This window comes from Felis catus, chromosome X (genome assembly GCF_018350175.1).
Source record: "Felis catus isolate Fca126 chromosome X, F.catus_Fca126_mat1.0, whole genome shotgun sequence".
Classification (NCBI taxonomy): Eukaryota; Metazoa; Chordata; class Mammalia; order Carnivora; family Felidae; genus Felis; species Felis catus.
Genome location: NC_058386.1, coordinates 40669365 through 40695435, shown reverse-complemented (window position 1 = coordinate 40695435; position 26071 = coordinate 40669365). Strand labels below are relative to the sequence as shown.

The window sequence follows — 26071 nt, the reverse complement described above, 5'->3', positions numbered from 1 at the left end:
GTGCCTGGGTTTGCCTTTCCTCATTCAGCAGACGAGGCCTGGGACCGATCACCTCCGATCGAGCAGGGTCAGACTGCTGGGTGAAGATAACCTAGCTCTCCCCAGCACCGTTCCTCAGGCTGTCCCTGCTGCACTTCTGCCCGAGAGAGCCTGTTGGCTCTCTGTCTCCTCAGACGTGAGACTTCTGGAGATTTAGTTCCCCCTTCATAGGTACTGAGCTGAGCTCTTCAGCCTCCTCCTCCACGATCGCGCGGACCTCGTGCTCTGTCCAGACTGTTTGCAAAGCACGCGACACCACAAGAGGGCTCACGTTGTGTTTCTGGCCTGGGCCCGCTAACCTCCTGTGCCGTCACAAACTCGGCAAGCACCCCCTGGACGAAGGCAGTCATGCTCCTGGAGCTCTTTTCGTTTCCCAGTTGGCCCTATATAACCTCTACAAGCTCTTCTGGATCTCTACCCGCCCCCCTGAAAGTCCATCAGCCCGGGCCGAGCCCCATCCTCCGCTTGCCCCCAGATTCAGCAGATGCCTCCAGATAACGGACAGCGATCATCCGCTCACCTGGAAAAGGCACTTCACTCTCTAGAATTTTCATTCCTCGAGTCCTCGTTGTTTCCACGGCTCTGCGATTGCCCAAAGGCATTTTTCTTTGCAGTTTCCCCTCCCTCCCCCCTAGCCGTTCCAGCAAGACTGCTGGCCTGGCAAGACCAACTGTAGTATACGTGGGAATGCGAGTCTGCTTTTTGCTTTCTCCTAAACGTTTCAACCCAGCACAAAACGGAGACAGTAGTAAATAACCACGCAGGATGTCCTCACCTTGCTTCCGCTGGGTGAGGTCTGGAGGGATGAAGGGCACTGAATGTCAGTTAGAGGAGATGGCTAATGCTCGCTATGTCACTTACTATCTCTGAGTCCTAAACACAGTCCTGGGGCACCTGGACGGCTCAGTCGATTGAGCGTCTGACTCTTGGTTTCAGCTCAAGTCACGATCTCGCAGTTCGTGGGTTTGAGACCCGCATCAGGCTCTGCAGTGACAGCACAGAGCCTACTTGGGATTCTCTCTCTCTCAAAATGAATAAATCAAAACTTTAAGAAAATAAACACACTCCTTATGATGGTTTCTTCAGCTATAAAACATCAGTTTAGCTGTTTGGTTGCGGGATGTGGGACTGTCATTATCCTCCTTAAAATTGTTGCCAAAAAGCAGAAAAATCCATTAATGTAATGTTTTTATAAAACTAAAGAGCCTTGGGGCGCCTGGGTGGCTCAGTTGCTTAAGTGTCTGACTTCGGCTCAGGTCATGATCTCATGGTTTGTGGGTTCGAGCCCTACATCAGGCTCTGTGCTGACAGCTCAGAGCCTGAAGCCTATTTCAGATTCTGTCTCCCTCTCTCTCTGTCCCTCCCCCACTTGCACTCTGTCTCTCTCTCTCTCAAAAATAAATAAACATTAAAAAAAAACTAAAGAGTCTTTACTTATGTAGAGAAAGTTTAAATTACACTTTGAACACCTTCCCCACGAGTAATATTTAGAGAGTCTTTGTCTTATAGAAACGAAGTCTGTGCTTGGATAAATGATTTTTCTGAATGTTGTGAATTCTTGGCCGCTTGGACCTTTCTGTGCTTCCCTGTCTGCGAATGCAGTCTGCCACACAGGTTGGTCTTGGCTTTCCCTGGGGCGGTCTAGCTGGTCTTCAACTTGCCTGAGTTCTAGGGGGAAAAATGCAATAAATTATCATTTCTACTCTATATAATGTTATGGGATAAAATTAAGTCATAAATGTCCTGCTGCGCACTCCTATCAACAGGACTTGGGCTGATGTAAATGGGCTCTCCCTGTGCCCCCCCCCCCACCTCCTCTGACTGCAAATACGATGAGATGCTGGCCAGTATTTAAAAGACTTAATACACAGTCAGGCTGAAGATCAATGAAGAATATTATTATGTGATTTAAAGTGAGGGGTGAACACAAACGGATGCCGTATGGCTTTGCAGTTGGGGGATTAAGACTCTAATTCATGAGTGGAGTGGATTCCAGGCCACAGGCGGGCAAAGAACTAGAACTGAGATACTGCCTTAAAGCCGGAAGTCATAAAGGACATTGCGGCTTTTAAAACAGGAACTAGAAAGCTGTCACCCCCTGGCTGATGAAAATAGTAAGAATCAGGAGTCACTTACAGGAAATGAGAACCCAAGTCCTGTGCCACAGGCAGGCACGCACTCCACACGGACATCTGAAGCAGAGCACAAAACCCAGAGGTTGAAAAATTCCCGACAGCTGGTCCTGTCTTAGGGAAACCGCTGGGCCCCAGCAGTGGCACGGGCCCAACAGTTCGGCAGGGATGCCGTCATAACGAGCACACAGAATTTCCATGGAAAAGAACTCTCACTGAAAATGAGTTCACAGTAAAAAAAATTAAAAACCTCAAAAGGAGGGGCACCCACGTAGCTCAGCCGGTTAAGCATCTGACTCTTGGTTTTGGCTCAGGTCACGATCTCATGGTTCGTGAGTTTGAGCCCCGCACTGGGCTCTGCACTGGCAGCACGGAGCCTGCTTGGGATTCTCTCTCCCTCTCTCTGTGCCCCTTCCGCATGTGTGTACTCTCTCTCTCTAAATAAACGTAACAAAACAAAAACCTCAAAAGGAAAGGAACCACGAGGTGAAACTTCTGTCCACAGAAAAACCTACATGTGTAAATGACAGCTTTATAGCAGCTTTATTCACAGTGGTCCAAAACTGGAAGCAGCCTGGATGCCCTTCAGTAGGGTCCGACTTCGGCTCAGGTCATGATCTCACAGTTCGTGAGTTCGGGCCCCGCGTCGGGCTCTGTGCGGACAGCTCGGACCCTGGAGGCTGCTTCAGATTCTGTGTCTCCCTCACTCTCTGCCCCTCCCCTACTCATGCTCTGTCTCTCAAAAAATGAAGAAACGTTAAAAAAAAAAAAAAGATATGGAGGAACCTGCAATGCATATTGCTAACGGAAAGAACAGTTACACAGTTAGATAAACTGATCCATTTAGTGGAATACAACTCAGTGACAAAAAGGAAGAAACTACTAATACAAAAACCAGATAAATCTCCAGAGAATTATACTGAGTGAAAAGAATCGATCCTGTAAGATTACATACTGTATGAGTCCATTTGTTAATGTTCTTGAAATGAAAAAAATTACAAAAATGGGGAACAAATTAGTACTTGCCAGGGCTTAAGGAGGGGGTAAGGGTAGGGGTGGGAGGAAAGGGATATGGCTATAAAATTCCTTATGGTGACAGAAATGTTGTGTATCTTGCCTGCATTAATGTCAATATCCTGGTTGTATTTTGTACTATAGTTTTGCAAGATGGCACCAGTGGGGGCTACTGCCTAAGGGTACAGGAAATCTTCCTGTATTATTTCCTATAAGTGCATGAGAATCTACAGTTATCTCAAAATAGAAGTTTAACTTTATTGTTTTTATTTAAAAAAATTTTTTTAATGTTTATTTATTTTTGACAGAGAGAGACAGAGCACAAGTGGGGGAGGGGCATTGAGAGAGAGGGAGACACAGAACCCGAAGCAGGCTCCAGGCTCTGAGCTGTCCGCACAGAGCCCGACGCGGGGCTCGAACTCACGGACCGTGAGATCATGACCTGAGCCGAAGTCAGACGCTCCACTGACTGAGCCACCCCGGCACCCCTAGAAGTTTAACTTTAAAAAAAAAACACACACACAAATATTCCAGAGAGGAATGGGGAAGCAAGACAATAAGAACCAAAAAAGAGAGGACAAAAAGAAAATAAATAATGAAATGACAGGCCTAAACCCGACAAGATACATAATTACATAAAATGTAAGAGTAAGAAAGAAGAGTGATATTAGTTAATCCCTAAAAGCATTTGCGACATTCAGCACCCAGTCATGATAAAAACTCTCACAAAACCAGGATCAGAAGGAGATGTTCTCAACTGCTACCTGGCATCTGTGAAAACCCCTACAAGCTGAATTATACCCAGCGGTCAAAGAATGAATGATTTTGGCCCAAGGTCAGGAGCAAGGCAAGGATGTCACTCTTCCTATACATAGGCAACATTGTACCAAAGATCTTAGCCAGTACAATAAGGCAAGAAAAAGGAATAAAGGCATCCAGATTAGAAAGGAAGAAATAAAATAGTCTTTATTCACAACTATAGGATTGTTTATGTAGAAAATGCCAAACTGTCAACAAAAAAAGCTACTAGCCCCTAATATGTATGCTTAGGAAGGTCCTAGGATACAAAGTCGATATAGAAAACTGAAATGCAAAAAAATGAATACATACAACACATACTCCCACCATTAATGCTGTAGGAATATACAACAGGAATAACTTAAAATATGTGCAAGGCCTGTCCATTCAAAACTGCAAAACATTACTGAGATAAATTCAAGAACACCTGTAAATGGAGAGTTTTACCATGTTAATAAATCAGAAGAGTCAATACAGCTGGCAGAACTACAATCCACAGACTCAAGGCAATCTCCAAATCTGCAGGCTTTTCCTCAGAGATTGACAACCAGATTCTAAAATTTATATGATGGAAAGAGCCTAAATGTCCATCAACTGATGAATGGATAAAGAAATTGTGGTTTATATACACAATGGAGTACTACGTGGCAATGAGAAAGAATGAAATATGGCCCTTTGTAGCAACGTGGATGGAACTGGAGAGTGTTATGCTAAGTGAAATAAGCCATACAGAGAAAGACAGATACCATATGGTTTCACTCTTATGTGGATCCTGAGAAACTTAACAGAAACCCATGGGGGAGGGGAAGGAAAAAAAAAAAAAAGAGGTTAGAGTGGGAGAGAGCCAAAGCATAGGAGATTCTTAAAAACCGAGAACTGGGGCGCCTGGGTGGCTCAGTCGGTTAAGTGTCCGACTTTGGCTCAGGTCATGATCTCACGGTCCGTGAGTTCGAGCCCTGCGTCGGGCTCTGTGCTGACCGCTCAGAGCCTGGAGCCTGTTTCCGATTCTGTGTCTCCCTCTCTCTCTGATCCTCCCCTGTTCATGCTCTGTCTCTCTCTGTCTCAAAAATAAATAAACGTTAAAAAAAAAATTAAAAAAAAAAAAAAAAAAAAACCGAGAACTGAGGGTTGATGGGGGGTGGGAGGGAGGGGAGGGTGGGGGATGGGTATTGAGGAGGGCACCTTTTGGGATGAGCACTCGGTGTTGTATGGAAACCAATTTGACGATAAATTTCATATATTGAAAAAAATAAAAATAAATAAATAAATAAATAAACATTAAAAAAATAAAATTTATATGAAAACAGCAAGGACCTAGAGTTGCCAAAACAACTGTAAAAACAAACAACAAATCTGGAGGACTCACACTACCTGATTTGAGCACTTGATATAAGGCTGCAGCAATTAACACAATGTGGTATATGCAGGTAGACTGATAACATACGTATTCAACTCATTTTTAGGAAGGGTGCTAGGGAAACTGGGAAAGAAGTCTTTTCAGAAATGTTACTGAATCGAATGGAAAGGAGTATGCAAAAAATAAGAATATAAAAGAATGTTGACTCTTACCTCACACCGGATATAAAAGTTAACTCATTATCTACCACAGGCTTAATAACAAGTACCAAACTGTAATCTTCTGTTAGAAAAATTATGAGAAAAATCTTTCTTACCCTGGGGTAGAAAGCAATTTGATAAATGGAACACAAAAGCATCAACCACAAGAGAAATACTTGCTAAATTGCACTTTATCAAAAATAAAGATGTCTCCTTCAGAAGACACTGTTAAGAACAAAACATGCCCCAACTTGGGAGGAAACACTGGGAAAACACATAGAAGATAAAGAGCTTGCCACTACAATATATAAAGATAACAGATACTGTATGTGTGTGCATGTATATAAAGATATAGGTGTATATAAAAGGTTGTAAAAATAACAACTTAATAACAAACAAAAAAGGCAAAAGATTACAACAGATACCTCACCAAAGATGAACAGATGGCGGAGACAAGCACGTGGCAAGATGTTCAACATCAAGACTCGTTACAAAAATGCAAATTCAAGTCACGATGAGATACCTTTACACACCTACACAAAAGGTGTGTTGTTGGTGGGAAAACCAAATGGTAGAGCTAGTTGGCAGAGCCCTCTGGAAATGTCTTCTAAGTGAAACATATGCTTACCATATGACCAGGCAACCCCACTCCAGATATTTACCCAAGAAACAGAAAAACATATGTCCACATAAATATCTGTACAAGATGTTCACTGGTTTCCTTAAGAATAACGCGAAACCTTGAACAATTGCAGTGGGCATTAGGTGGTCCACAGATACACAAACCGGAACATTACTTGGCTATGAAAGCGACAAAATAACACAATGTGCCACAACATGGATGAAATTAAAAAGCATTAAGTGAAAGAAGGGAGCTGCATTTGGCCATATACTAAAAGATTCATTTCTAGGACTTTCTAGAAAGAATTAAAGTACAATAAAAAAAAAAAAAGATCAAGTCTGGGAGTGGAAAGAGTAGTTTAAGAATAAAGGGAACAATGGTTTTGATGGGGAGTGATGAAAAAGTCTAATATCGTGGTGATGGTGGTGGTTCCATGACTCAATCTCCATCAAATCCATGGGACTGTACAGTGAAGAAAGGTGAACTTTTTCTTTTAAAAAAAATTTTTTTTAACAGTTTATTTATTCTTGAGACAGAGAGAGACAGAGCATGAACAGGGGAGGGTCAGAGAGAGAGGAAGACACAGAATCCGAAGCAGGCTCCAGGCTCCGAGCTGTCAGCACAGAGCCTGACGTGGGGCTCGAACTCACAGACAGCGAGATCATGACCTGAGCCGAAATCAGACCCTCAACCGACTGAGCCACCCAGGTGCCCCTAGAAAGGTGAACTTTTGATATATAAATTATATCTCAATAAATATCACTTAAAAAAGCATCATATCAGCATAAATATATAATGAAAACACATGAAAAATATATATAGGGATTATATTAAACATGACAATCTAATACCAGATGGTGCTATGTATGAATTTATTTTTTATTAAAATACCTATTAAGCATTAAACACAAACATAGTTAAATGATATGCCTGTGAAAGTATTCAGGGGTGAAATGTACTGGTCTCTGAAACTTACCAGGAAACACATCACAAAAAGAAAGGGGGCTGATAGGGGCACCTGGGTGGCTCAGTCCGTTAAGGGACCCACTTCAGCTCAGGTCATGATCTCACAGTCCATGAGTTCAAGCCCCGCGTCAGGCTCTGTGCATTGCTACTGTTTACACAAATGTTCTTTGCTGCTCCCTACACTATTTGAGACAGTCCAGTATACGGTGTTTATGTAACTAAAATTATTTTAACCTTTTTAAAGAAACAGATGAGCTATTAGAACACCTTACCCTGGAAGTGCAATATTCCCACTTGTCCTGTGAGCTTCTTCCCTCTGCTGTAGGGTTTGGGTCTGTCCTATGAGCCTCCTCCCTCTGTCCTAGGCTCTGAGCTGAGGCTCCTCCTCCTAGGACTCTGATATGAGCTCTCTTGTTCCTAATGACGCAGGACCAAACGATCCAGAGACAAACGCATCTCCGTTGGGACCATGGCTACAGCACCGCATCTGTCCCTGAGCCAGGGAACTCATCTTCTGAGGCCTCGACTGGCTCTTCTGTAGACTAGGAAGCCCAGGGACGGCTGAGCTGGAGCCCGCAGGAGGTGAGCAGTGGTCTCACTGATGCGCCCTGACCCTGGAAACAACGACAGCACAGGAGATGCAGTGAGCAACCTCTCTGAGGCAGTGAAAGTGAGGAAAACCCAGATGGAATACTTTATGGAAGCAGCCACAAGGCCTCGTTTCAGTGTTAAGAGTAAACGCTTAGTAGCAGCCTAATTGTCACCAGACAAGGAGCTAAGCACTGCGTCATCCCGTAAGGTCCTAGCTGTGGACTCGAACTGATTGCCCGCTCTGTCGCTTTGATTCATTCAGTGAAAAAGTTGAGTGCCTACTGTGGACCTGTCCAACGTGTTGCAGGTACATCAGTGAACAAAGTAATCAGAGTTCCCCGACCCTGCGGAGCTGTGTTCTAGCAGGGAAGGCACACAGCAAGCACAAAGTTGATACATTTCGGGAACGCTCGTTAGAAACGCATAGGTGCTAGAAGGATCTCCCGGGGTTTTCTAGCCGTGTGACTCTGGACAGGCTACGAGCCTTTCTGTTCTTGCTTTCTCGCGATATAATGAAGACAATCGTAGTACCTACTCACAGCCCTCGGGAGGATGACCGTGCACCCAAGGGCGCCTCGCACGTACTAGACACTCAGCAAACGGCCGCTGAACCTGACCCCACGACTCACTCAATGACAGTATCACTGGCTGTCGCCCCCGGCCCGTCGCCCACACTCAGCCCAGGGCCCCGAGGTCGCAGGGGCGCGAACCCATCACCCCCACCTGCCCTCCGGCCCGTGCCCGCTCCGCCTCCCGGTACTTGGCTACCAGAACCCGACAGCCAGGTCGGAGGACAACAAGCGGCGCGACCTCGCGCCGCCCTCGGGTCAGCGGAGCACTTCCGCTCCCGGCGCCCCGCAGCCCGAGGTCGGAGCGCGGCGCACGCGCAGGAGCTGCTTCGGGGCCTCCACGGCCAATGGCCAAGATGGCGCGAGTCGCAGCCAGTGATACCGACGGGGTTCGTCTGGGGTATGATGTAGGGACCGGAGCGGGCGACCGTTTTCCGGACGAGTCGCACGAGAGGCCGGGGGGCGGCGAGGGGCCGGCGGACGGTCGCAGAGGCCCCGGTCCCGCCGCCTCCGAGGCCGAGGCGCCGTCTCCCGCGCCGTCTGCCGCGCACCCTCCATCCCCCGAAGCCGCGCTCTCCGCTGCCTTCAGCTTCTCGGGATGAGAAAGGGTAGTGGGGCCTGCTGCCGTTCTCAGCGGCACATGGGCGCCGCCATCTTGGGGGCGGGGCCTGTCCCTGGGAACCGGGCCTGCCCCAGGGGTCAGAGAGCAGAGGGCGGGCTCCGTCGGGGGAGTGGCCCGGAAGAGCGCTTGGGAGCGGGCGGGGAGGGCGGGCGATGCGCTCAGTGGGAGAAACCCCGATGCCCGGGTCTCCTGAAATAAATCGTGTTACTCCCGGGTCTGCGACCCAGGGCGTCCAGGGAGAGTCCGGTGTTTGCTTTTTGATAACACCGCGTAAAGTAGCCGAGCGTGTTGTTCTCTGTGCCGGCCGGTGTGCTAGCCGGTGGCAGCATGGCCTGCTACAAAGGCCTGTAAGTGCCTTGAGGAAAGTTTTCTGGTTCCCGTCAGGGTCTGGGGAAAGAGGCCCAAGCGTGTGCTGCCCCTGGAGCTGCCTGCCACGAAGCAGAACTCTTTGGTCCGGGCACCGCAAGGTCCCAGCTCAGATCCACCCCATTCCTTCTGTGCCCGAGCCAGTAGGTGCCAGGCACTGTTGGGAGAAGCACGTGACAAAACCTTGGTGGAGCCGTCATAGGCGTATGGCATCTCCATTGGAGCATACTGCTCTGTCCCTGTCTTTCCCTTTCCCCTCCGAGGTAACTGACATTCCCGGGTGGTTTGGATGCATCAGAGCCCAAACTTCCACCGCAGAGTTCTGGGAAGTGAGTGTCCCAAGCCTTGTGTAGGAGTCCCAGGAGAGAAGCCTGTTTGCCCTCAGGGGAGTGGGCATTGCCACCAGTGTCAGTTCTTTGCGCATTTGTAAGCGATGGCCAGTCCTCAAGAGCATCGTATTTGTGTCTAGAGGAGAGGCGACCTGCTAACCTTTTCAGACATCGGTATCAGGAGACCAGAAAATTAATATGATAGTGTCCCAAGGACAGTAGAGAAACCCCCAGCTGCAGAAGGACCTTGTCTTTGGCCCTGGTCAGAGTGTCCCCATACCCTGATAACACAGGAGCAAGGGGTCTCACCGAGAAACAAGACTTCTTGTTTTGCATGGGTCCTGGCGGAGGACACACATTTGTGACTCATGCGGTGCCAGCGCTTTTAGTGTGACTTTGTCATTTTGGAACCGAGCAACGTGCCAAGTTTTTCTTCCAGTCTATCCCGAGCCCGGGCTGTTGGGATATATCAGTCCATAGGGGAGAAGGTTTGTCCTTACTACTCTCTGGTCCCTTGAGTCATAACTGGAGGTCCCCTGACTGAATGGCTGTTGTGATTGATGTAGGGTACACCTTAGAGCCCCAAACCTAGGACTTAGCCCACAGCAGGCACCTGGTACATGGTGGCGGTTTACATTGTTTTCTCATACACACTACGCAACGTGCTGGTGCCATTACTGTACCTTCCCGTGGTGTGGACTTCCCCTTTGCCACCTTCTTGCACAATTGTGTCTGTCCCTGGTTCCACCCTTACCCAGGGTCAACTCTCCTATCCGACTGACAACATTTTTTTCAGTTCGGCAATTAGGCCTCTAATCAAGTGACAAATCATTGGTAAAGTGTAAACCTGGGAGGCCTGGATGGCTCAAGCCACATATACTCCGAGGAGAATCATGTTTCAGGAGGACTGGTCTTGTCCGGCTCCTGGGAGGCCGCCGCTAAGCCCCTGTCATATTCTGCCCGATCAGAGTGTTTTTGGAATCCAGGCATCGCCGTCCTAGTTTGGCCAGATCGTTTCTACAAAGATTGTGACTTGCGGTGAACATCTGCGTTTGTATGTGTGAGGCCCTGGGCCACGCTGTGTTCGTTTGACGCCTGGGGGCTGTCGACTGAGTAGCTGAAGTCAGTCACGTGGTTGCCGCATGCCTGCATGACCTCCAGTAGAGTCCCTGCACCCCAGGGCTTGGCTGAGCTCCCCTGGCCGGCAGCACTTAGCAGGTTTCGTGACGCACCATTCCTGGGAGAATTAAGCATTGACCCGCGTGACTCCTTTGGGAGAAAACAACTCATCTGTCACCACGGGTTTCTACTGGACGTCCCCCGTGTGCCTTTTTCCCCTTGCTGGTTGTCCTGTGCGTGCTCTCACTGTAATAGGTCATCACCGCGTATAAAGCAGCTCAGAAGGACTCGCAGGACTCTGAAAAGTAGAACAGCTCTCCTGAGTCCCAGGGAATCTTCGAGCCTGACGAGGGTCTCAGAGACCCGCCTCACGCTGTTGCTACAGGTGCTCAGATCGGTACACGCTCTACCGTGTGATTCAAGCATCCCAGTAGGTGGACCTACTGAACCCAGTTGGACTGTGCCCTTGGCAATCCCCCGGTTGCAGACCTGATCCGGAACATCCTGAGGGCACTCGGAGGAGTGAGGGCTGGCCGGAGGGCCTGCCTGGGGCAGGAGCTGAGCGGGCTTGCTTTCTTGAAGTTTCTAATTATACTTTGTGGTTATCCTAGAGATGATGACATCTACTCCTGAGTTATTAGTCTCTTGTAGATTAATCCTTTTACTGCTTCCTCCAGAATTGAATAATGTAAAATATTTGCTCTGGCCCATCTCCCCTTTTGTCCTGTTGTTGACCTGCATTTTAGGTCCACATCTATTTTAATGCCTCTCAAAGCGATGTAATCGTTTAAGACGGTGTTCCTATAAATTTACCCACATACTTGGTCTTTCTAGTACTCTCCACTCCTTTTTGCACTTCTATTTTTTAAAGATCCAGATTTTCTAACTTTCACAAATACCTTCAGGGGGCGCCTGGGTGGTTCAGTCAGTTAAGCATCTGACTCTTGATGCTGACTCAGCTCAGGTCAGGATCTCGAGGTTCATGAGTTCAAGCCCCACGTTGAGCTCTGTGCTGACCGCAGGGAGCCTGCTTGGGATTCTTTCTCTCTCTCTCTCTCTCTCTCTCTCTCTCTCTCTCCTCTCTCTCTCTCTCTCTCTCTCTCTCTCAAAATAAATAAACGGGGGAGGGGCAGAGAGAGAGGGAGACACAGAATCGGAAACAGGCTCCAAGCTCCGAGCCATCAGCCCAGAGCCTGACGCGGGGCTCGAACTCACGGACCGCGAGATCGTGACCTGGCTGAAGTCAGACGCTTAACCGACTGCGCCACCCAGGCGCCCCATTAAACTTTAAAAAAAAATCTTGAGGATTTGTTTTAGTGTAGGAATGCTGGCAATTGATTTTATCATTTTTGGTTTTTCTGGAACCAAATTTATTTCATCGTCATTTAAAAAGGATGTTTTCTCTGGCAGTAAAATTCCAGGTAAAGAGTGATTTTATTTTGTCACTTTAAAAACACCACTTCTTGGGGCGCCTGGGTGGCTTCGTCGGTTGAGCATCTGACTTCGGCTCAGGTCATGATCTCATGGTTGTGAGTTTGAACCCTGTGTCGGGCTCTGGGCTGACGGCTCAGAGCCTGGAGCCTGCTTCCGATTCTGTGTCTCATGCTCTCTCTGCCCCTCCCCCACTTGTGCTCTCTCAGAAATAAATAAATGTAAAAAAAAAAATTTAAAACACCACTTTGTGTTTGGTTTTCACTGTATTTGTCGAAAAGTCAGCTGCCAGTTTTATTGTTTCTCCTTTGAAGGTGATGTGCCTTTTCCTCCTGTGGCTGCAATTAGATTTTCCTTTTTTCTCTTTTGTTTTTCAGCTGTTTGATTATGATTTGCCTAGTTACGATTTCCTTTGTATCCATTCTGCTTTACATTAGGAGAGTTTTTTGTAATGTTCATTCATTTTTGAGAGAGACAGAGCACCAGCAGGGGAGAGGCAGAGAGAGAGAGAGGGAGACACAGAATCGGAAGCAGGCTCCAGGCTCCGAGCTGTCAGCACGGAGCCCGATGCGGGGCTCGAACCCACGAACTGTGAGATTGTGACCCGAGCCGAAGTCAAGCCCTCAACCAACTGAGCCACCCAGGTGCCCCAGGAGAGCTCTTTGAATCAACGGTGTGATATCTTCTGTGAATTTGGACATCTCTTCCAATTTGTATCCTTTCCAATTAAACATGTATCAGATCTTTCCGTGCCCCATGTCTCTTGCATTCTTTCCATTCTTTTTCAATTTTTTTTTCAGTGCTTTAGCCTGGATGTTCTCTACTAACTCTCTTCCCATTCACTAAGCTTCTATTATGCTGCGTCTAATGTCTATTAGTGCTTACTTTAAGCTCTGTTTTCAGTTCTAAAATTTCCATTTGATTCCTTGTAATCGATACAATGTTGTCACCTGATTTCTTTTAAGTTTGTGTCTCATAACTCACATATTTGATTTGCCGATGGGTTTATTTATATAGTCTGTTACATCTTGGTTTCCTTCATCTGACTCATGGCAGCCTGTGATTTTTTTTTTTTTGAACACCAGAAATTGTATATGAAAAGTTTTCAAAGATTTCTCTGAAAAATGTAATCCTCCAGGTATAATTTACTTGTTTTTTTCTGGCAGCCCTGTATAATAGAAGCAGATAACCCCCATCTCATCAAGGAATCAGATGATTTGAGGCTCTGTTTTATCTCCATATCTGGTTTGCCCTTCCTAGGACAAAGCCATTTGGGATTTTTACCTGAAACCCTGATGGACCTTGATCTCTAACTTTTGTCTCTCTAATCACTATGAGGTTTCTAAAAGCTCTGCTTAACTTTTTAGCCTCTTACTTGCTGCTTTCTGCTTGACTTCATGGCATCTTGTCTCTCGTGGTTTAGAAACTGAACCACGCCCACGGTTTGGAGCTCTATTTTCTGTGGTTCCTTTTCTCATTGGATCTTGACATTCGAGTTCCTGGCTACCTTAGTAGCTAGCAGTAAATCCATTTTCCTGCCCTACTTCATGAGACTTCTCAAAGCTCTGAATTACCATTTTCTGCTCTTCAGCTTGGCTCCATACAGGTTAAGAATTGACAGACGTCTGGGGCGCATGGGTGGCTCAGTCGGTTAAGCGTCTGACTTCAGCTCAGGTCACGATCTCACGGTCCATGAGTTCGAGCCCCGCGTCGGGCTCTGTGCTGATGGCTGGGAGCCTGGAGCCTGCTTCGGATTCTGTGTCTCCCTCTCTCTCTGACCCTCCCCCATTCATGCTCTGTCTCTCTCTGTCTCAAAAATAAATAAACATTAAAAAAAAATTTTTTTTAAAAGAATTGACAGACGTCTGTTTCAGACTGCGGTCTCCCTTGCTCTGCCCCTCCCCCGCTAACACTGTGTTTTTCTCAAAAATAAACATTGAAAAGAAAAAAAAGGGGGCGCCTGGGCGGCTCAGTTGGTTAAGCGTCCGGCTTTGGCTCAGGTCATGATCTCGCTATTCCTGAGTTTGAGTCCCGCGTCGGGCTCTGTGCTGACAGCTCGGAGCCTGGAGCCTGCTTCCGATTCTCTCTCCCTCTCTCTCTGCCCCTCCCTTGCTCATGCTCTGTCTCTGTCTCTCTCTCCCTCTGAAGAATAAATTTTAAAAAACATTAAAAAATGCCTTTACCGGGGTGCCTGGGTGGCGCAGTCGGTTAAGCGTCCGACTTCAGCCAGGTCACAATCTCGCGGTCCGTGAGTTCGAGCCCCGCGTCAGGCTCTGGGCTGATGGCTCGGAGCCTGGAGCCTGTTTCCGATTCTGTGTCTCCCTCTCTCTCTGCCCCTCCCCCGTTCATGCTCTGTCTCTCTCTGTCCCAAAAATAAATAATAAAAAAACATTGAAAAAAAAATGCCTTTACCTAGTGAGATGTGATTTTTCTTTTATTCTATCAGCGTAACATATTGTATTCATTGATTTACAAATACTGCATTTCCAGAATAAACCCAGGTTAGTAATAACCTATTATCTTTTAATATATTTATGGATTTAATTTACCAGCATTTCATTTAGAATATATTGAAAAACACTGAATTTCATTTTCCTTTCTTGTCAGCTCTTGGATCAAAGTAATGCTGATCTCATAGAAGAAGATGGAAAGGGTTCCCTCCCTCTTTTCTCCGGAAGACTTCCTTTTCTTTGGAAGAGTTTGTGTAATGTTAGTGTTAGTTCTCCCTTAGCTCCCTGATAAAATGCATCAAGCAAGCCATATGAGCCTTGAGTTTTCCTTATGGAAGAGTTTTTTTTAATGTATGTTGATTTTTGAGAGAGAGAGAGGGGGGAGGGGGAGAGGGAGACACAGAATCCGAAGCAGGCTCCAGGCTCCGAGCTGTCAACACAGAGCCCGACATGGGGCTCGAACCCACAGGCCTCGAGATCATGACCTAAGCTGAAGTCCGATGCTTAACTGAGCCACCCAGGCGCCTTGAGACACACATTATTTTGGAGGACAGAGGTTAAAAATAACAAGGATGAGAAAAGATACACCATACTAACAGCAACTATAAAAGTACCAGAGTAGCCATACTAATACATGACGAAATAGACTCTAAGACAAAAAATATCAGGGTCAGAGGGGGTATTTCATAATGCTAAAAGTGTAAATGTAGCAGGAACATATAACAATTTTGAACCTATGTGCATGTAACAATAGAGCCCCAGAATACATGAGGCAAGGGCTGACAGAAAGGGGAAACGGACAATTTAACGATAATAGTTGGGGATGTCAACACCCCATCTCTGAATAACAAATAGAGCCAGTAGAATATCGGGAAGGATAAAGACTCGAACGCTATCAACACACTTGAACCAACTGTCATCTATAAAACAGTCCATCCCACAAGAGCAGAACACACATCCTTTTCACACGCAAATGAATCATTCTCTGGGACAGACCATATGCTAGGCCATAAAAAGCCTCAGAAAATTTAAAAGATTTGAAAGCAGCAAAGTATATTCTCTGAACACAGCAGACCTGAATTAGAAACCACGAAGATCAAAATTTGGAAAATGTCCAAGTATTTGGAAACTAACACTTCTTTTTGTAAAAAAAAAAAAAAAAATTAATGTGTATTTATTTTTGAGAAAGACAGAGTACAAGTGGGGGAGGGGAAGAGAGAGGGAGACCCAGAATCCGAAGCAGGCTCCAGGCTCGGAGCTGTCAGCACAGAGCCCGACGCGGGGCTCGAACTCAAGAACCATGAGATCATGACCCGAGCTGAAGTTGGATACTTAACCAACTGAGCCACCCAGATGCCCCAACACTTCTTTTTTTTTTTTTTTTTTTTTTTTTAAAGCCAGCTCCACGCCCAGTGTTAGGCCTGAACTCACTACCACGAGATCGAGTGTCGCATGCTATTCCAACTGAGCCAGCCAGGCGCCCCTAAAGAACACACTTCTCAATAACTCATGAGTGAAAGAAAAAAATTACAAAAGGAATTTAATAATATGTTGAAGTGAAAGAAAATGAAAACACAACATATCAAAATTTATGGGATGCAGCTAAGGCAGTGCTTAGGGGAATGTTTTATAGCTTATATGCCTATATGAGAAAAAAAAAAAACCCAAATCAATAACCTAAGCTTCTACTTTAAGAAATTAGAAAAAGAAGATCAAACTAAATCCAAAGCAAACAGAAGGAGGAAGGTAACAGAGATTCGAGCACAAGTAAGTGAAACAGAAAAATTACGACTACAAAACTATAAAGAAAATCAGTGAATCCAAAAGTTGATTCCTGGAAAAGGTCCATGCATTTAACAACCTTTAGTTACACCAAGAAAAAGAGAGGAGGCACAAATTCTCAAAATCTGAAATGAAAAAGGAATCATCATTATTGATCTAACAAATTAAAAGAACTGTTAGGGAACACTACAAATTAGAAAATGTACATGAAATAGACAAATTGCTAGAAATACACAAATCACCAAAGTGGACTCAAGTAGAAATAGAGAATCTGAATAGACTTCCAGTAATTAAGGGCCCTGAATTACTGATGAAAATTCTGCCCCTGAAGAAAAGTCCAGGCTTGGATGGCTTCACTGTTGAATTCTCTGTAATGTATAAAGAAGAATTAACACTGACTCTCACAAATTTTTCCAGAAAACAGAGGAGAAGGGAACACTTCCCAAAGTATTTTTTAATGCTTTTTTATTATTGAGAGAAAGAGTGAAAGTAGGGGAGGGGCAGAGAGAGACGGGGAGACACAGAATCTGAAGCAGGCTCCAGGCGCTGAGCTGTCAACACAGAGCCTCACACAGGGCTCAAACTCACGAACTGCGAGATCATGACCTGAGCCAAAGTCTGACGTCCAGCTAACTGAGCCACCCAGGTCCCCCAACCTCCCAACTCATTCTATAAGAACAGTATCACCCTGATACCAAAGCCAGACCAAGACAGCACAGGAAAAAACAAACGAACAGATACTGACAGATGTCCTTCATGAACATGAACATAATAATCTTCAACAAGATATTAGCAAAGCAAATCTGGCAACGTATAAAAAACTGTGACAGGTGGAATTCATTTCAAAGATGCAAGATTGATTTATCATCTGAAAATCAACTTCTATAATAAATCATATTAATGAGATAATGGATAAAAAAACACACTTTCATCTCGCTAAGTACAGAAAAAAACATTTGATAAAATCTAACACTCAATCATGATTTCAAAAGCCAAAACACAAAACCTCTCAGCAAACTAGTATAATAGGCAGGAACTTCCTCAATTAGGTAAATGGCATCTATGAACAACCCACAACTAAAATCATAGTGATGACAATTAAATGCTTTTCCTGAATTGGGAACAAAGCAAGAATGTTTACTCTTGCCACACTACTTTTATTCGGTATTGAACTGGATGTTCTAGCCCATGCGACAAAGAAAAAAAATAAAGGCATCCAGGTTGGAAAGGAGGAAGTAAAAGTATGTTAATTTGTAGATGATATGATCCCGTATTTTAAAATTCCTAGGGTATCCCCCCAAATTACTACAACTAATAAACAAGTTGAACAAGGTTACAGGATATAAGATCGATAGGCTAGTAGTGAGCAATCTGCAAATGAAATTTAAGAAAAGTATTCTATACACAATAGCATCAAAGATATAAAATATTTAGGAGTCGATGTAACAAAAGAAATGTAAGACTTCTACACGGAAAATACAAAATTGTTGGGAAATTAAAGATCAAAGTAAATGGAGAGACATTCCACATTGATGGATTAGCAAACCAAATACTGTTAGATCTATAGATCGGTATAGGTAGCAAATAGATCTACAGGTTCAACTCAATCCTTATAAAAATCCCAACTGGGTTTTTTTTTTCTCCCAGAACTGTACAAGCTGATTCTAAAAGGACCCAGAATAGCAAAAACATTTTTGAAAAAGAAGAACAGAGTTGAAGGACTTTCACTTCCTGATTACAAAAAAAAACAAAACAAAACAAACTATAATGTTACAGTAATCAAGAGAGTGTGGCCTTGTCACGAGGACGGACAATGGTACAGAATTGAAAGTCCAGAAATAAACCCTTACATTTATGGTCATATGATTTTTGGCAAAGGAGCCGAAAAAAACTCAGTGGAGAAAGGAAAGTCTTTTCAACAGATGGCACTAAGACAATTGGATATCCTCATGCAATAGATTTGTACCCTTATCTTGCAACATACACAAAAATTCACTCACAATGGGTCACAGATCTAAATGTAAGTGCCAAAGCTATAAGGCTTAAAAAAAAATGGAAGAAAATTATGGCTTATGTTGGACTAGGCAAAAATGTCGTAGGTGTAACACCAGACACAATACATGAAAGAACAAACTGATAAACTGAACGTCATCACAGTTATAAAACTTTTGTGTTTCAAAATACACTGTTAAAGGGGCACCTGCGTGGCTCAGTCGGTTACATGTCGGACTTCAGCTCAGGTCATGATCTCCTAGTCTGGGAGTTCGAGCCCCGGGTCAGGCTCTGTGCTGACAGCTGGGAGACTGGAGCCTGCCTCAGATTCTGTGTGTTTCTCTCTCTCTGCCCCTCCCTCACTCACACTCTGTCTCTCTCTCTCTCAAAATAAATAAACTTAAAAAAATACACTGTTAAGGAAATAGACAATCCACAGTTCAGAAAACATATTTGTAAATCATATTTCTTGGCAAAAGGTTTATTATGTTCAGAATGTACAAAGAACTCTATCAACTTGTTAATAAGACAAAAAAAAACCCTTAATTTAAAAATGGGCAAAAGTTTAGAATACACATTTCACCAAGGAGAATACCCAAATGACCAATAAGTTCAGGAAAAATCACTAGATCATTAATCTTCAGGAAAATGGAAATAAAAACCACAAGAGACACCCCTTCATACCCAAAAGAATGTTGGTGAAGCTTTGAGAAGTCAGAACCTTCATGTATTGCTGGTGGGAATGTTAAAGCAGGACAACCGCTTTGGGAAAACCATTTGGCGATTTCTTAAATAAACAAAATTACCATAAAATCCAGCGATTCTTAAGGCATCAACTCAAGAGAAATGAAAACATAACACACAAAGGCTTGTATGCCCAATGCTCATAGCAACATTATTCGTAATAGCCAAAAAGCGAAAAGAATTCAAATGTCCATCAATTGATAGACGGAGAAACAAAATGTGTTCTATCCACTCAGTGGACAAGAAAAAGAAACGAACTAGTGATACCTGTCGTAACATGGATGCGTCTCAAAAACGTTATGCTTAGAAAGAAGCCAGAGGCAAAATGTCATATAAATGTGATTCCGTTTGTATGAAATGTCCAGAAGGGCAAATCTACAGGGATAGAAAGCGGTTGAATAGTTGTCTGGGGCTGGGTGGTGGGAGTGGGGATGGCCAACATCATGTAGCCTGCTTTGGGATGAATGGAAATGTTCTTAAACTGGATTGTGTTGGGTGCCTGGGTGGCTCAGTAGCTAAGCATCTAACTTCAGCTCAGGTCGTGGTCTCACAGGTCATGAGTTCAGGTCCCACATTGAGTGAGCTCTAGCCCCGCTTTGTTGAGCATGAGCTCTGCTTCAGGTGAGCTCGAGCCCCAATTTGGGTGAGCTGGAGCCCTGCTTTGGGTGAACTCGAGCCCCGCTTTGGGAGAGCCCCACTTTGGGCGAGCTTGAGCCCCACTTTGGGTGAACTCGAGCTCCACTTTGGGTGAACCCCACTTTGGGTGAGCTTGAGCCCCGCTTTGGGTGAACTCGAGCCCTGCTTCGGGTGAGCCCGGCTTCTCTCTCTCTCTCTTTCTTCCTCCACCCCTCCTGGGATTCTCTCTTTCTCTCTCTGCTCCTAACTCACCTGCACCCTCTCTCTCTCAAAAAACTGGATTGTGTTGATGGTTTCTGCACTCTATAAATTAAAAAAAAAATCATCGAATCGTGCATTCAAAATGGATGAATTTTGTGGCATATAATTATTCATTGATAGAGCTGTTTTTTTTTTTTTAAAGTCAAAGCAGACACGGTTCTTCTTACCCACAAGCTACAGGGCGCCTGACATTTAACAGAAGAGACACACACATCTGCAAATGTAATATTTTGAGCTAATTTCATTTATAGAAGCATATTCAATGTGCAATGGTTTTCTTTCCAATTATGTTTCACACCTGATCTCAAAATACAAAATTCTCCTTGCAAAAAGTGGATTTAAATAATAGTATTCTGAAATCTCTCATTATTTAAGCCCTCTTGCCATCTCTCTCTCTCTCTCTCTCTCTCTCTCCCCCCATCATCTATCTGTCAATCTATTCATTATCTATCTACCATTGAAATAGTGTAGGAGTAGACAAAATTGAAAGAGTAGAGGTGGTCCCGGCTTTTGAGTAGTTTATATGTAAGTATGCAAATAGCAAAGGTTTCCCCGTCATTCTTTCTGTCTCTTTTTATCTCTGTCTCTTTTTTTTTCACTCCAGGTGGAAGATGCTGAAATTATTGGTTTGACCAAGTTTTGTGAGTGGAGTCTGGGAACATTTTGAGGAAAAGAGTAATTCATGGGTAGACATTTTCTGTAGTGAAAGGAATTGGTGTGGTGAAAAGCGTAAAGCAAATGTTCCAGAAAAGGGAAATTATGGGAGAATAATTTAATCCAGTTGTTGACGGATGTATGAAGAAGAACAAATACATTTGCTTGACTTAACCTTATTCTAGAACATATTTTTTTAAGTTTATTTTGAGAGAGAGAGAGAGAGAGAGAGCATGAGCAGGGGAGGGGTGGAGAGAGAGGGAGAGAGAGAGAGAGAGAATCCCAAGCAACGAATCTCTGCACTAATGTGGAGCTTGACTCGGGGCTTAAACTCATGAACCACAAGATCATGACCTGAGCAGAAACCAAGAGTTGATGCTTAACTGATTGAGCCACCCAGGCACCAAGGATAAACCAGAATTTACTACTGGGATCTCTTGAGCTATCTTGGAGAGATTCAGTTGTGGTTTTTTTGCTTTTGTTCTTTTTCAGTTTTCACCGTAGGACTTTCCTAGGGCCATGGTAAAAGAGAACCTCTTTACCCCCCCCACCCCCCGCTTACCCAATATTGTAGCCTTATTCTCCAAAATTCTTAATTTCACAGGTCCAGTGTTGATGTGGGAAATGTACATTCATGTGGTTGCTGAAAGCAAAGGGTGCAGTGTGGCCACACTGGGGCAGCAGACGCTCGGCTTTTCTAGCTTTTTCTCCCGGAACTGTGATAAATGGAGTGTTCTACGTACACATTACTCTCTTTAATTTAGATGTCTTTTCCAGACTGCCGAACTGAGAGAAAGGACTATCCTTAAAATACTAACAACGGAGACCTCACGTTTTAATTAGAGGTTGGGTAAGAGCTTGCTTTTTTTTTTTTTTTTTTTTTTTCCTAATGGCTAGGTTTTCAGAGGTCACTGAGGGCAAGGAACTGTTTCTTAGTCATTGGATAGCCTCGGGGCAATCATAGTGCCCGCCATCTCATGAGAGCTCAGTAAGTTTTGGTTGTCATTAGTGTTTTTAGAAGGCAACTGCTCCAGCTCGCCAAAGCACAATCTCTAAGATTTCAGACCACCGCATCCCAAGGGACCTGCATCACCTCAGCTAAAGGTATTCACACGGTCGAGCAGATCTGCACATTTTCTATAGGTCGGCAGTCACGAATCAGATGCGATTCAGGTCGCCGCTTCTCAAGGAACCTTAAAAAAAAAAATCAGTGATTCTGAGAAAGCATCTCTGACATGGTTACTTCTTATTTACTGTGTGAAAATTAATACAAGGAAACCTCATTAACGTGGACTCCGGAGGCTGGAAGTGGGGAGTGGTAGAAGGCGCCTACCAGAAATGTCAATTACAGGAACAAATCATCAATTACAGACTCCTAACAGAAGACTCTTCAAGAGGAAAGAATGATCAATTACAGACCCCCCCAAGAGGAAATTGACCCCCCACCCCCCACCCAGGGGCGCCTGGGTGGCTCAGTCAGTTAATCGTCCGACTTTGGCTCTGGTCATGATCTCGCGGTTCGCGGGTTCGGGCCTCAAAGTCTGGCTGTCTGTTGTCTGCATGGAACCCGCTTCGGATCCTCTGTCCTTCTCTTTCTGCCCCTCCCTCATTCGTTCTCTGTCTCTGTGTCTCTCTCTCTTTCACTCGCTCACTCTCAAAAATAAATAAACATTAAAAAAAAAAAAGAAATGGACTACCCCTGCAACTCAACCAAGGAGAAACCATCATCACGCTGAACCCCTGCTTTTCTCAAACAGGCTTGCATTCAAAACCACCTCTCCCAACTTCCTCCTTCTCCATAAAATAGGGCTCCTCTCCTCCATTTGTTGGACTCACCCGTGGTTTTCCCATAGCTTGCATAGCCCATACTGTAATTCTCTGCTCTTCTGGAATAATCCCAGTTTTTTTTTTTTCTGTTAAAATAACTGGCTGTTTTCTTTTTAAGGTTAACACTTTTGAGCTTTCACGGGCTCTACCCCATTTGCCTTTTTTTTTTTTTTAATTTAAAAAAATTTTTGTTTATTTACGTAATCTCTGCACCCAACGTGGGGCTCGAACCCACGACCCTGAGATCAAGAGTCACATGCTCTTCCGACTGAGCCAGCCAGGCGCCCCTCCACCCCGTTTGTTTAAACCCGTTCGTTGGATGCCTACGTTTTCTTAGGTGCTCCTTACACACATAGCCCATTTCATATTTCTCTACATTGTAGGAAAGCTGGTTCACCCCTGTTTTTGTGGGTGCTGCAGCCTGGGATGCCCTTTTCTTCTTCTCAATCTAATTCTCCTGAGTCTTTCCTGGCTAGCTCAAGGCACGCCCTACCGATGCGGCCGCAACGGACTCTTTTGTCGCTCAGTCTTACCCTCAGCACAGTGCTGTGCTAGATCACCGGCCCATTCATTTCCCTCCGTTATGAAGACCATCAGCTCCCTGAGGCCAGAGCCCTGCCTTATTTGGCGTTGCCTTTGCAGGGTCCACCGGAATTTCTGGCACGTTGGAGTGGCTCCATACATGTTTGCGGAATGAGTAAGTCAATCAATCCACTCCCCGCTGAATGAGATGTTTCATTTCCTTCCCTTCTCCTCCCCAGTTAAAATGCCTTGATATTAAGAAAAAGGTCCCGCTTAGGAAATTATTTTAGAAAGAGGCAGTCAGCTCCTACCTCCCACACAAGGAACATCAGAGAATACAAATGAATCGTCATTTACATGCGGGACTTCCTGAAGGAGGAAATTTGCACTGTGAGGCTCTCAACGTCCCAGCCACTGTGGAGTCAGTGGTGATAGGGGCCAAGCTCCTGGCACGCAGCTCTGGGAGATGCCCCCGCGTCGGGCTTCCAGAAGCCCCTCCGTGTTCCAAGGATGCTCTCCGTTGATTTTCACAGCATCTCTGAGTGATAAGCATGAGCAATGGAGAATTTCTTTCCTTCCTGCCCTTCTCTCTCTCTCTCTCTCTCTCTCTCTCTCTCTCTCTCTCTCTCTCTCCTCTCTCTCCTTTAACCTTCTTAACAGAGAGCTAGAAAACAGAAAAAGACCTAAATCAGCCAGGACACATTCTGGTGCTCATTCCACCAATCTGTGCTTCCTGTAGCTTAAACAGGTCTGGGTTTTAATGAATCCGTGGCATATGGGCCATAATATTCCAAGTGCCTGGCATTTCCTGCAATTTATGATCAGGCGGGGAATAGGTTGTTTTCTCCTTTTGAATGAATTCTCACAGGCCGAGCTTTGGAGTTCGTAAACCTGACACGTATGGTTCTCAAGGTCTGCGTCATGGGCAAGGCGAGATCGTTTTGTGTGCTGTCTCCTCCGTGAACAGAGAAGTTCACAGTCCCTCTCCAGCGACCGGCAGTTGTTGGGCACGTGCCTTGTAGATCAAGGGCTCTCCTTCTGACTTGACCTCTGGTTTGTTTTTAATTTTGTATTGGGTCTTTCGGAGTCGTCTTGAGCGTGAGGACGGTAGCTACGTCTCTTTGTTCCAGCTTGCTGAGAAAGCTGCCGTTGCATATCTCTTGTGGACATTTAATGCCCCGTGCAGGTGACACCAACGGATGGCAGTGAGCTTAAGCAAATACCTGTGCGACTAATATTGATGTTCGTGTTGTGTTCTTGAAGTGAATCGAAGTTCCCCGCAAGCCTGACCTTCTCCTCTCCACCAAATCTCTGGCTGGCAGTGGTAGCAGTGGATTTTTTTTTTAAAGAACCTCAAATTGCATTTCTCAGGAGTGCCTTCTACGGGAAATTTTCCCATGCTTTGTTTTCTAATATTTTATGTGCACAGGTCTTCTGAGCTTGCAAGAACTCTTTTAAGACGGGATCCCTGGATATGTCTGTGAAAGGCATTCTTTTCTGAGCCAGACTGTCAGGGGAGCTATTTAGAGCCTCCATCGCTCCGTTTGAGGGCTGAATGCTGCATTTTTCTGAGCATATTCTTAACGCAAACACCGAAAGGCTGCAAGCGTGCTGAGTATTTCCAGACCCAGGCAATTTGTCAGTGAACCGTAGATTTTCTCTTGCACTGAGGAGCCCTCCAGAAGCACCACTGGAATTTCCAAAATGAGCCCTCAGTATGTTGAAGCCACTGGCATGAGCCTGGGTTCACTGGCATCCAGGAGAGTCCTTTTCTCGATGTTGAAGGTACCCTTGCAGGACACCTTGGGTAAAATATTTGGAATGCCTGAGCTACTAGAAAAATGAGGAAAACTGTAGGTTCCAAAGATCCCAGTTCCACCTATGGGGGCGCCTGGGTGGCTCAGTCGGTTGAAGCTCCCACTCCGGCTCAGGTCGTGATCTCACGGTTCGTGAGTTCCAGGCCCGCGTTGGGCTCTGGGCTGTTAGCCCAGAGCGCACTTCGGATCCTCTGTCTCTCCGTCTCTCTCTCTCTCTCTCTCTCTCTCTGCCCCTCCCCAACGTGTGCACAAGGACTCTCTCTCTCTGTCAAAAAGAAATATTTTTTTTATTAAAAAGCGCAGCATCCTTATTTTAAAAAGATCTCAGTTCAAAGATAAACATCAGGAAAGCTAGGAGGCAAGAGTCCTGGGTTTGCAATTTGTCACAGATGTAACAATTCTTGGGGCCTATGGGGGGCACACAACGTCCTTCTCTCACTGTGGGGAGACAGAGGCTGGGGGAGAACAGAAAAGGACTTCCCGGGGAACTCAATTCAGCCGGGGACACCGTACCTACATCGGATCTTGTTAGCGCTTGATGGGGCACGAGGGTTCCCGTGGTAATTCCGTGAGGTTAACCAGCTATGACAGGGGAAAGTGATAGCCATATGATTCATGAATGTGTATAACCAAACTGTCCCAGGCAAGGTTCACAAGGTCACGTAGAGGCCAGCGTCTGAGGTCAGGTTTCAGGGTACCTGCATGTGCTTTCCTGTAAGCAGACGGAAAAAGCAGCCGTCAGTGTCGACTTGAGTAACACCCCAATCCACGATTCAGCACCACTTAGTAAGGAATTTGTAGGGGCGTAAGACGGAGAAGTGTGGTTTTTTTTCCCCGTTCCTTTCCTGCCACGAGAATGGACTAGAAGAAAAGTAGAACGCCCATAATTTTACTGGGGTTTCACCGAGTGTAGGTAGGTACCGTTTCATGTATGTGGATCGTATGGGGCTTCTCGGATGCACAGCCGACGTCCCCGGTTTGTGAACTGGTGAGTTTCAAACTTGAATGATGGATGGTAACATTCCGTGGTTCATGGTGGGACGAAGTTAGAAGGGGAAACAATGACCCACGGTGTAAGCCACAGGCACGTTAAAATGAGAAGCTGTACTAATTGAAAGAACTTCCTCTTGAAGCTCGGATTACCTTGGGAAAGTGTACGATGTTCTGTACCAGCACTTCAAAACATTTAAGCTTCTGTGATGCCTGCTTGACTTGATTCCAAATGCATTAC

At 45.2% G+C, this 26071-nt stretch overlaps 1 long non-coding RNA gene and 1 other non-coding gene across 3 annotated transcripts; both read right to left on the bottom strand.

The window, feature by feature from the left end:
* Nucleotides 1-1473: 1473 nt before the first annotated feature.
* On the bottom strand, nt 1474-8959 carry LOC111558673. Of its 2 annotated transcripts, XR_006592901.1 has the most exons (4): nt 8443-8959; nt 7401-7742; nt 2176-2231; nt 1474-1707 (listed from the first exon to the last, which is right to left on the bottom strand). It is a non-coding gene; the product is annotated as an uncharacterized LOC111558673 (long non-coding RNA). The 2 variants fall into 2 exon arrangements; XR_006592900.1 differs by having other exon boundaries at nt 7401-8959.
* A 13752-nt stretch (nt 8960-22711) lies between these two features.
* TRNAK-CUU lies at nt 22712-22784 on the bottom strand. Its single transcript has one exon. It is a non-coding gene; the product is annotated as a tRNA-Lys (tRNA).
* Nucleotides 22785-26071: the final 3287 nt, after the last annotated feature.